Source organism: Pelobates fuscus, chromosome 10, assembly GCF_036172605.1.
Source record: "Pelobates fuscus isolate aPelFus1 chromosome 10, aPelFus1.pri, whole genome shotgun sequence".
Classification (NCBI taxonomy): Eukaryota; Metazoa; Chordata; class Amphibia; order Anura; family Pelobatidae; genus Pelobates; species Pelobates fuscus.
In genome coordinates, this window is record NC_086326.1 from 139,089,775 (window position 1) to 139,101,617 (window position 11,843).

The 11,843-nt window shown below is 42.1% G+C and overlaps 1 long non-coding RNA gene across 1 annotated transcript; it reads left to right on the forward strand.

Moving 5' to 3' along the window:
• The first annotated feature begins 3,000 nt into the window (after window positions 1-3,000).
• On the forward strand, window positions 3,001-5,977 carry LOC134575435 (uncharacterized). The gene is made up of 3 exons (XR_010085657.1): window positions 3,001-3,117; window positions 3,938-4,006; window positions 5,692-5,977. It is a non-coding gene; the product is annotated as an uncharacterized LOC134575435 (long non-coding RNA).
• Window positions 5,978-11,843: the final 5,866 nt, after the last annotated feature.

An 11,843-nucleotide genomic window follows, 5' to 3' on the forward strand; every position in this document is an offset into this window, starting at 1 on the left:
CAAGCATTACGACATATTTTGAGCAACTCTTCAAAATATTGCGGACCGCCCATTGAATTTATTATGGAGCTGTTATCTATAGCCCTTACATGCAATTATTTCAAATTTGAAGAGCATTTTTATCTTCAACTGACGGGTACTTCCATGGGGGCGGCCATGGCACCCTCATACGCCAATGCTTATATGTCAAGTTTCGAAACCCAATCCATTCTGGAAAGATACAGTGAACATATACTCACATATCATCGCTTCGTGGACGACATCTTCCTAATTTGGACAGGAACTAGCTCTGACCTAGAAACAATGGTCTCCGACCTGAATGAAGCCGATTGCCCAGTGAAATTAACGCTATCATCTAATACCCAAGAGATCCAATTTTTGGACGTATCTATCTATAAGGACAACGGCAGATTAGGGTACACCCTATATCGTAAGGAGACGGCTAGGAACACGCTACTTCAGTTCAATAGCTACCACCCTCAGAAATTGAAAGAATCCCTCCCGATATCGCAATATATGCGGGTATTGAGATATAACAGCGACCCAGAGAAACGTGAGCAACAATTGCATGAAATGACTGACAGATTCCAACAGAGAGGATATAATCCAGATATACTAGCCAAGGCGAAAGAGAAAGCCATGAAACGGATGACATCCCCTGCCAACAGGGCCTCTCAAGCAACAAAAATGTACCTACCCTTAACGTTACACACAGGAACCACACAGATCCAAAGATCTGTAAATAAATACTGGGGTATTCTACGTTCAGATAAGAATCTGCCACCAATTTTCCAGCAGCAACCCACGATTAGTTTAAAAAGAAACAAAAATCTGAGAGACCTATTGGTGAAAAGTGATCCAATTTCATGTTACCAAAAACCGAGAGGACCCATCAAAAAAGGTTGCTACAGATGTAGCGGCTGTGTGACATGTAGTCACATGAATACCAATACCTCATTTGTCCACCCACACAGTGGAATTCGGATCCCCATCACACAATATATCACATGTACCACCGACCATGTGATATACCTCATCACTTGCCCCTGTGGTCTCTCATACGTGGGGAAAACAGATCTCACGCTCAGGGACAGGATTAGAGGCCACAGATCAACCATCAACACGGCATTCAGGGATCAAAAATCAGACAAGCCGGTGGCCAAACATTTTCTCCAAGCCAACCATAGGTTGCCCACTCTACGATTCATTGCTATAGATCATGTTCCACCGAACCCAAGAGGTGGGGACAGATCTAGAGCATTACTCCAACGAGAAACGTATTGGATACATCGACTTGACACAGTTATGCCCAAGGGACTTAATGAATTTATTTCATTCTCTATGTTCTGCTAAATACTCCTTTGACGCAACGCTAAACCATATGTCATTCCTATAAGAATACGTTGGGTTCACAGATCATCATCCCGCTATTTAATCATTTAATTATTTAATTATTTGCTATTAGTTAAGACAATATATCATACAGTATTCTCACTAAGTGATTGTATAGTACAAATTAATTTCACTGTATATCTAGTCTCGACACTCAGGAAATTCTCTCCTTCTTTGTTTTTAAATTGCAATATTTGAGATTGATGTTGCCTTATGTTTTTAATCTTTTCCGTTTGGCACTATAGTTCTAGCACACTCTTTGCCCTTTATTTTGCACTATCTGGCACTTCTGGCACTTCGGTCACATGTCTCATATTGCCACACACTCATCCCTTGAGATCCTCTTATTTAAGATATACCCTATACTCAGGGATCTCTTCCTTAGCGATTAGACAACTTTCACTCTTTTAGAACACATTGCTAAGTCTGGTTGCTAGTATACACGAACATAACATATTGTTGATAAAACATTACCTAGCAACGACGCTACAATTACGTCGCACGCACTGACGCACGCTAAGGAAACCACGTGGGGCTGGTTTCGTGACACTTCCGGGTTTGAATGGGCGGCTACACACACGAGATTGGTGAGTGCACTGTTTTCATTCCTATATATTACGTGTTTAGTTCACTTGTAAATTGTTCTTGAAAAAGACCCTGAGGGGTCGAAACGTTGAATCACTGGATTTACATGCTGATGTAAAACTACTTTAATAATAAATTCACGATTGGAAAGTCCTTCTGAGTGCTCCTCTTCATTGGTGGATATATATACGACGCAGGAAGCACCGGAGGCAAGTTTTATCTACACACCATTCAGGGGTGAGTGCCTAAAGGATTATTTTGTTTATATATATATATATATATACACATGTCTTCATATATCATTAGGGCTTACTGATTGATACTGAGCCTTGTGGTCACAGCCTTGGCCTAAAGAGAGTCATTAAGGCCCCTACAGCTATTATTCCCCACCTTCTACAGCCAGCTATCAAAGGTGTCATCTCTTCTAGGTTTCCTTGGTCAACCACTCTGTGAAGAAGCAATAAATGTAAAGGAGCTAATACCTAATCTTCCATCCATTCGTCAATGTATCCATCCTTTCATCCACTCCTTTCATCCATCTACCCATCCAAACATACAACCATTCTTTCATTTACACAAGCTCTAATTGCCTCCAGCATGACAGCTATCCAAAGCAGGAAATTATGCTTGTCTCTCAGTCAATAGTGTCAGCCTATGTTTGCATATAAACACAGTAAAATGTACATACATTGATGCCAATATATACAATTAGGATTGCAATTCCTAAACATTAAGGACTAGTAATTAAAGTCGTTCTCATTGTTTTGAATCCAAGATGCCTATCAAATTATTGCCCAAAATTATAGTCACATGTAGTATCCTATAGGGATGTGATATCATGTTGCAAAAATATAATTTGTTAGACCTCACCCTATCCTGCAGCTATACTTACAACCAAGAAGGAAAAAGGTCTAATAAAAGTCAATTAATAAAACTCGTGCAACATTCCTATTGGCTGAGTTATAGGTGAGAGATCTTGCTCAACTGTTTGGGACTGGCACTGTATTTTGTATAAAAGCAGCATATTTAGTGTTATCTGCTATAGGCAGAGCATCGTACACCTTATTCCTACTCACAGATTGAATCTAGAAACCACTATGTCATCCAAAGGTGGACAGAAGCCTGACCCGTGCAAAGATCGTAAGTACTTATTCAGGACATAGATAATTTACTTTATATTAAAAACCTATAAAGAAATTTGCAAATCGCTGCAGTCATTTGAGAAGTAACAATACAATACTCTATCGAAATTCATTGTATGTTAAGATCTATTGATTATACAGTAATTTAGAGTTTAAAAAAACCTTTTAATGCTCCCACAATTAAAACAACTGTGTTTAATAAATTATGTTCTAGTTTATAAATCATTGAGGTCAGTGTTTTTGTAATCCAGTATCACTGATAACAGATTTTTTTAGACACTAATTTCTTAAATACGACACAGCTGAGTATTGGGCTTATATAGCACAGGTTATAAAAATGGGCTTCGGAAATGTAAGAAAATGTGCTATTGTTTCTTCCGCAATTACTTTGTACAGAGATGATTATGTTATAACTGTCCAAAGCAGAGGCTACAATGCCCATTTCGCACATTTTCTGCAATATTTAATAATAATATTTAATTAACAACAAAAAAATATGAAAAAAAATCCATTATATTTTTATACCATTGTTTCAGATAGTCCTTTTTTTCCATTGTTTGCATAATATGATGTTGCTTTGTTCCAAGGAATTGTCACCCATCTACTTCAGTGCATGATCAGTTATTCTATATTCCAGACCGCAAGAGATGAGATAAATATTTTCAAGTTTTATATCAAATATAAATTTAGCAGTTTTTTTTTTTTTTTTTTTAAAAGACAGTGTGAAAATGGAAATATTGGTGCAAAATATGAAACACAGAAACAAACATGTACAAGATATACACAATGTGTTTTAATCAAAAACTTTTTCTTTCCAGCTTGCAAACCAGTTGTCCCGTGCCCAGAACCATGCCCGGATCCATGCGTACCAAAACCTCAGTGCAAAGGTATCAGCATGTAGGGACTAGCAGTCAGGGAGCTTAGAGTTTGGGTTTCAAATACAGGAGGAACGAATGATATTTAGGTGAAAGAATGAAAACCGAGAGCCCTGTTTATCTATTTCCCATAACCAAGAGAAATAAAAAATAATGACTTTTGTGGAAATGTATATATGTATGTATATATGTCAGATTTTTTTATTAAAGAGAAATATCCAATATAAAAGAACAATGGTACTATGTAGAATATAGCATACAATAGCATTCATATGTGTGACATCAGAAAAGAAGAACAATAGGGGAAAAGAGAGTAGACAAAAAGGTTGGAAAGATAAGGAAAAGAGTAGAGTCTCCAATGGTCCTAGTCTTCAAGTTAGCCATTGTATCCAACCATTCAATTCAAAAGAAAAGGGACAGATTGTCTATCAATAATTGGAATGAGCCTGGTGGGAGAGTAATCAAGTTTTGTAATGTACTTTTTTTAAGTGACTGTAGAGAGGATCACCAAATGTTTAGAATGTTTAGTAGATGATTGGGGCCAAAACAGTGTAACTAAAGCACTGTGTAATCGAGTCTTTGATTTGGTTTATGAAGTTGTAGGACACTAAAATAGTCTGGTAGATGTTTTCAGAATGCTGGATCTTAAAAATAGAGGAGAGAAATGTTAGGCAAATTACATCAGTAACAAATGACAGATGGCCTCAGTCTCATCAAGAACTGTTAGTATGGAAAAATATAAGCATAGTGAAGAATATTTTGTGAGCTAGCAGTTTTAAATGGGTTGGGTAAGAGCACGGTTATCCAGATGGATGTGGTAGTATTGTGGTCCATTAAGAGATAGCATATTTTGGTGATTCTGGGGAGATATTTAATCTTAAGGCTGAATATAGTCTAGAGACAAGGGCTGTGGTGGAAAGTAGAATAATATTGTCTCGTGGATTTAACCAGTCCAAGAATTGTAATATGATTGTATCATAAGGAGCACGTTTTATTGAAATTCATTCAGCATGCGAGTGATTTGAACAAGTTGGTTGACATACAACATGTAAAAATGAGGAGGGGCCAGTTTGGTGCCATATAGGAAATTGAGGTTTGATGGGTGTTTTCTATTATGAAATTGAGGGTAACCTAAAATATTAATATATAGTGTAGAACCAAGACACCAATTGACCAGTAATGTTGCCAGGTCACTGATCAATAATAAATGCTTATCCAAAACACAGTCCTTTTATAAATAGAGGGGCCCACGATAATACATTGTTAACAGGCCTATTCACAAAAAAAGCTCTTAAAATAATTTAAAGGCTGTGACTAGGAAAAATGTAAAAATGTAGAAAGGAATTTAAAAACATGTCCTACTACAATATAAGTATGAATAGAGCTGAATGAAAAATATATAATCTAATGAGTTTACTTGCTGGTTCTAACAGCCTCCTAGTAGGCGATATCTAAAATTAATTCATGTCTACAGTTACCCTTCTGTATTTTAATATGTGTGACCATAAGAAAGCTTAATACAGTAACTTTCCATTTAACTGTTTTTTTTTTGTTTTTTTTATTTGAAGTTTTTCCAAAAAAAAAAATGTAGGCAGATTATATTTTACTGTTGATAGATGTGAGAAAAATAGCACATGTCCATTGTATTGTACATTTAAAAAAATAGTGATTGCCACTTTGTTTAATTTGTTCATCAGATCCATGCCCACCTGATCCCTGCCAGCAACAAGGCCAACAGGGACACCATGGAGGCCACCACGGAGGCCACCATGGAGGTGGTGGAACCAAGAAGTGAGAAGTCAATCCTCTTCTATCTACAAGATGAAATTAAACGTCTTTCTGCCAATCAATGTTTATTGAACCAAATATATATATTTCACAAATGAAATTTAATCTCATAATGGGATCATGTTGTATACCACTGTCTATGTATACTTCAACTAGGGTTTTGATTATTGTATTAAAATATGATCAAATGGGAAATGAGTTGTGTGATTATTGCAAAATGTTCATATAGATGTATAGTTTACTTAAAAAAATGTATTTAATGAACAAATTGACCTTTATATATTACATAAATGAAGACATAACTCATTTTAAAGCAACTGGAAAGGTGTTTGTACATTTGCTTTTCAGTGTTTGAGGACAGAATAGTTCATTTTAGCCAAGGAATAACAGTAACTAGTTCTAACTTGACTGCTTAACATTAAAGGATTACAGGAGTAACAAAACAAGATGCTTCTCGAAAAATTAATTTCACAACAACTGCTTATTGCCTTAAATAATTAATCTGGCATCATACCACACCCTGGATTCAAACGAAAATATTATTTCTCACTATCTGTTCTTTATTTATCTGAAAGGAAAGTCATTTAGCAATTACATTGATGCCATAAACCAGGGGTAGTCAACCTTTTTCTACCTACCGCCCACTAATGCATCTTTCTTGATGGAAAAATTTCCTTACCGCCCACCAGTTTTCGCGCAAGTGCGAAATATTTTTTAGAAAGGAGGGTGTTTTTAAAAATAAAATAAATGTACGTACATTTATCTTTTTATTTCTACTTTATCCATGTTTATAATGTTTTTTAACTTTATAAAGTTTAATGAGAAAAAGTAAATTGAAATTACCTTTACTAGTGATTAATGAGGTCCTTGAGGTTGATGCTGCGAGACTAAATATTATTTGGTTCGATTTTCGTAAGGTGGATAGGGGGGGCTGTAAGGTGGGTAGGTGTTCTGTAAGTTGGGTAGGGGTTCTGTATGGTGGGTAAGGGTTCTGTATGGTGGGTAAGGGTTATGTATGGTGGGTAGGGGGACTGTGAGTTGGTATGGGGGCTGTGAGGTGGGTAGGGGGGCCATATAGTGGGTAGAGGGGCTGTAAGGTGGGTAGAGGGGCTGTGAGGTGGGTAGGGGGACTGTGAGGTGGGTAGGGGGCTGCATAGTAGGTAGGGGGACTGTGAGGTGGATGGGGGACTGTGAGGTGAATAGGGGGGCAGTATAGTGGGTAGGGGAGCTGTGAGGTGGGTAGGGGGGCTCTATAGTGGGTAGGGGGGTTGTATAGTGGGTAGGGGGGCTGTGAGGTGGGTAGGAGGGCAGTATAGTGGGTAGGGGAGCTGTGAGTTGGGTAGGGGGGCTCTATAGTGGGTAGGGCGACTGTGAGGTGAATGGGGGGCTGTATAGTGGGTAGGGGGACTGTGAGGTGGGTAGGTGGCAGTATAGTAGGTAGGGGAGCTGTGATGTGAGTAGGGGGGCAGTATAGTGGGTAGGGGAGCTGTGAGGTGTTTAGGGGGGCTCTATAGTGGGTAGGGGCTGTAAGGGGGGGGTAGGGAGGCTCTATAGTGGGTAGGGGCCTGTGAGGTGGGTAGGGGGCCTGTGAGGTGGGTAGGGGGCCTGTGAGGTGGGTAGGGGGGCTGTGAGGTGGGTAGGGGGGCTGTGATGTGGGGAGGGGGGCAGTATAGTGGGTAGGGGGCTGTGAGATGGGTAGGGGCAGTGAGGTGGGTAGGGGGGCTGTGAGGTGGGTAGGGGGGCAGTATAGTGGGTAGGGGGCTGTGCGGTGGGTAGGGGGGCATTATAGTGGGTAGGGGGCATTATAGTGGGTAGGGGGCATTATAGTGAGTAGGGGGTCAGTATAGTGGGTAGGGGGGCTGTATAGTGGGTAGGGGCTGTGAGGTGGGTAGGGGGGCTGTGAGGTGGGTAGGGGGGCAGTATAGTGGGTAGGGGGCTGTGAGGTGGGTAGAGGGACTGTCTGTGAGGTGGGGGCATTTGAATGGTGGGTAGGGGGCTGAAAAAGGTAAATACCTTTCAGGGTCCTCTTAGTATGGTGGGCAGCTTCCCAGTAACATGTGTGGGGGTGGAGCTTGTGGGCGGGAGGCAGAGCTTCTGTTTGGGGGCGGGGCATGCGACCGGAATGATTTTAGAGTGTGCAGGGAGACTGAGAGGTCTCCCTGCAGCTGCTGGCAGCCACACCAGCCCCCAGCTCCTCCCTCCTTCCTCCTTCCTCCCCTCGGACTGACAGGCTGGCACAGTCTGAGGGGAGGATTAATCAGAATGATTAGGTCTGTCAGCCCAGCCCCAGCCACACCAGCCCAGCCACCCACTCTCTCAAACAGAGGATTTAGCCGCCGAAATCCCTACCGCCCACCTGGAATCCTGAAACGCCCACTAGTGGGCGGTAGGGACCAGGTTGACGACCCATGCCATAAACAATAAAAGAGAAAAGCATGTTTGGCAGTCCCACCAGCCTATAATTACACCAGGCAGACCATGTGTCTTGGCCAATAGTCTATATATATATATATACATACATGTCTTCATATATCATTAAGGCTTACTGATTGATACTGAGCCTTGTGGTCAGAGCCTTGGCCTAAAGAGAGTCATTCAGGCCCCTACAGCTATTATTCACCACCTTCTACAGCCAGCTATCAAAGGTGTCATCTCTTCTCGGTTTCCTTGGTCAACCACTCTGTGAAGAAGCAATAAATGTAAAGGAGCTAATACCTAATCTTCTCAAGAGTCTCATATTATATTATACACATATTATGTGTATGCTTAAATTACATGAATTTTCCACCTTTACAATCAATAAACCATAATTAGGAATCACCTGCTTCAACAACATTATATATGCTTCCACATGGATTTCAATGTCTACCATGGCTTTAAGACCCCAGAATAAAACCCACTGTTAAAAGAGATTGTTCCCACACATACCATCAGCTTATTAGCAATTTACAAGTAAAATACTAAAAAGCGTCCATTTTATGTCCTCATTGAAGAAACCACAACTGGTCAGTAGAAAAATAACTCTTGCATGGGTAAATGACCTGTGATTAGTCTTTGCAGGATAGACACTGGGATTTGTGGCAGTGGTTGGAGTTGGCAGGATAGACGCTGGGGTTCATGCCAGTGGTTGGAGTTGGCAGGATAGACACTAGGGGTTGTGGCAGTGGTTGGAAGGATAGACACTGGGGTTCGTGGCAGTGGTTGAAGATGGCAGGATAGACACTGGGGTTCGTGGCAGTGGATGGAGTTGGCAGGATAGACACTGGGGTTCGTGGCAGTGGATGGAGTTGGCAGGATAGACACTGGGGTTCGTGGCAGTGGATGGAGTAGGCAGGATAGACACTGGGGTTCGTGGCAGTGGATGGAGTTGGCAAGATAGACACTGGGGCTTGTGGCAGTGGTTGGAGTTGTCTGGATGGACAATGGGATTTGCGGCAGTGGTTAGAGTTGGCTGGATAGACACATGGTTTCATGGTAGTGGTAGAAGTTGGCAAATTACCATTAGGCTTGCAGTTGCTTGGAGTGGTATGTGTTAGTGTTTAGTAGGTAATTCTTAGCTGGTAGGTACACACTTACATATACAAACTAGTTAAGAAGCACATACTTGGATCAACAGCATAACAGAATGGTCTTCAGGGTGAACTTGATGGACTTTAGTCTTTTAGTCTACAACTATGTAACTGTGTATCAGTGTGTATACAAATAACAAATTACAAAAGTTCCAAACACACACCATGTCCTCTCACTTCACAGTCTTACATATATTTTCCTATTTAATTTGTCTTGCTATCTTAATCCATATCACCATCCCTCCTAACAATCTTCTTATAACCCCAGTAACCTTTGTCATTCTAGTATTTTTTTTAATGCTATCATTCATTTTCATTAAAGAAACACTGCCTTTCTTATGATTGAAAAAGAAGATTGAAGAGGTTTGCTCAACAAAGAAGACTACAGCAGGCAAGTAAGAAATGATTAATATTACAGGATTTTTAAATTTGACAAGATTATACCATTCCACCCTCCCAAAAACGTATTAAACAGTGGGAGTAGGTAGGATGTATTGTGGGAGTGGGAGATGGGCTTGGGAACTCCTATTCACCTATTTATGGGGGGTAGCTACTGTAAAGCTACACTCTTTCATATTAAGGATCAGGGTATGGCTGGTTCAATGTGTAATAGTTCTGGAGGATCTGAGATTGAGTGCCCTGGTTCAGTGGTTTTAATGGTGCCAAATAGGTTAACAAGCCTCTTGAAACAAATTGTAAAATTTTAAACAATGGGCATAAATTGGCCCAAGTGTTAAATGAAGATGCTTGGAATATCCTATTTATTATTATTACACTCCATTAGTGATGTCCTGGACGGTTCGCCGGCGAATAGTTCCCGGCAAACATGGCATGTTCGCGTTCGCGGTGGCGGGCGAACACATGCGCGGTTCGATCCGCCCCCTATTCATCATCATTGAGTAAACTTTGACCCTGTACCTCACATTCAGCAGACACATTCCAGCCAATCAGCAGCAGACCCTCATTTCCAGACCCTCCCACCTCCTGTACAGCATCCATTTAAGATTCATTCGGAAGCTGCATTCATTTTTTTTTTCAATTTATTATTATTATTTTTTTTCAGTGCATATAAATGTTACAAGCAGATACTCCAACCAGACACTCTATATTACTGCAGATACTCCCTCCAGACACTGTGTGTTACTGCAGGTACTCCCTCCAGACACCCTGTGTTACTGCAGATACTCCCTCCAGACACTCTGTGTTACTGCAGATCCCCCCTCCAGACACTCTGTGTTACTGCAGATACTCCCTCCAGACACTCTGTGTTACTGCAGATACTCCCTCCAGACACTCTGCAGATACTCCCTCCAGACACTCTGTGTTACTGCAGATACTCCCCCCAGACACTCTGTGTTATTGCAGATACTCCCTCCAGACACCCTGTGTTACTGCAGATACTCCATCCAGACACTCTGTGTTACTGCAGATACTCCCTCCAGACACTCTGTGTTACTGCAGATACTCCCTCCAGACACCCTGTGTTACTGCAGATACTCCCCCCAGACACCCTGTGTTACTGCAGATACTCCCCCCAGACACTCTGTGTTACTGCAGATACTCCCTCCAGACACTCTGTATTACTGCAGATACTCCCTCCAGACACACTGTGTTACTGCAGATACTCCCTCCAGACACCCTGTGTTACTGCAGATACTCCCTCCAGACCCTCTGTGTTACTGCAGATACTCCCCCAGACACTCTGTGTTACTGCAGATACTCCCTCCAGACACTCTGTGTTACTGCAGATACTCCCTCCAGACACTCTGTGTTACTGCAGATACTCCTTCCAGACACTGTGTTACTGCAGATACTCCCTCCAGACACTCTGTATTACTGCAGATACCCCCCCCCCCCCGACACTGACACATAGCAGAATAGGGACTGTTCCTCCTACATAGGGTCACTTGGCAGATACGGATTGACACCTATCCTCAGGGACCCTGATACACACTGACACAGAGCAGAATAGGGACTGTTCCCCCTACATAGGGTCACTTGGCAGGTATGGATTGACACCTATACTAAGGATCCCTGATACACACTGACAGAGCAGAATAGGGACTGTTCCCCCTACATAGGGTCACTTGGCAGATATGGATTGACACCTATCCTAAGGATACCTGATACACACTGACACAGAGCAGAATAGGGACTGTCCCCCTACATAGGGTCACTTGGCAGATATGGATTGACACCTGTCCTCAGGGACCCTGATACACACTGGGGGACCTACTGTTCTCCCCCCCACCCCCACATCTGTGCGGTGGGTGGGGGCCATAAAAATAATGAGGGGGGGACCTACTGTCCTCCCCCGGCCCCCACCCCTGCGCAGTGGGTGGCGGCCATAAATCACAATGGGGGGACCTACTGACCTCCCCCCGCACCACCCCTGCGCGGTGGGTGGGGGCCATAGAAATAATGAGGGGGGGGACCTACTGTCCTCCACCCCAGCCCCACCCCTGCGCGGTGGGTGGGGGCCATAAAAATAA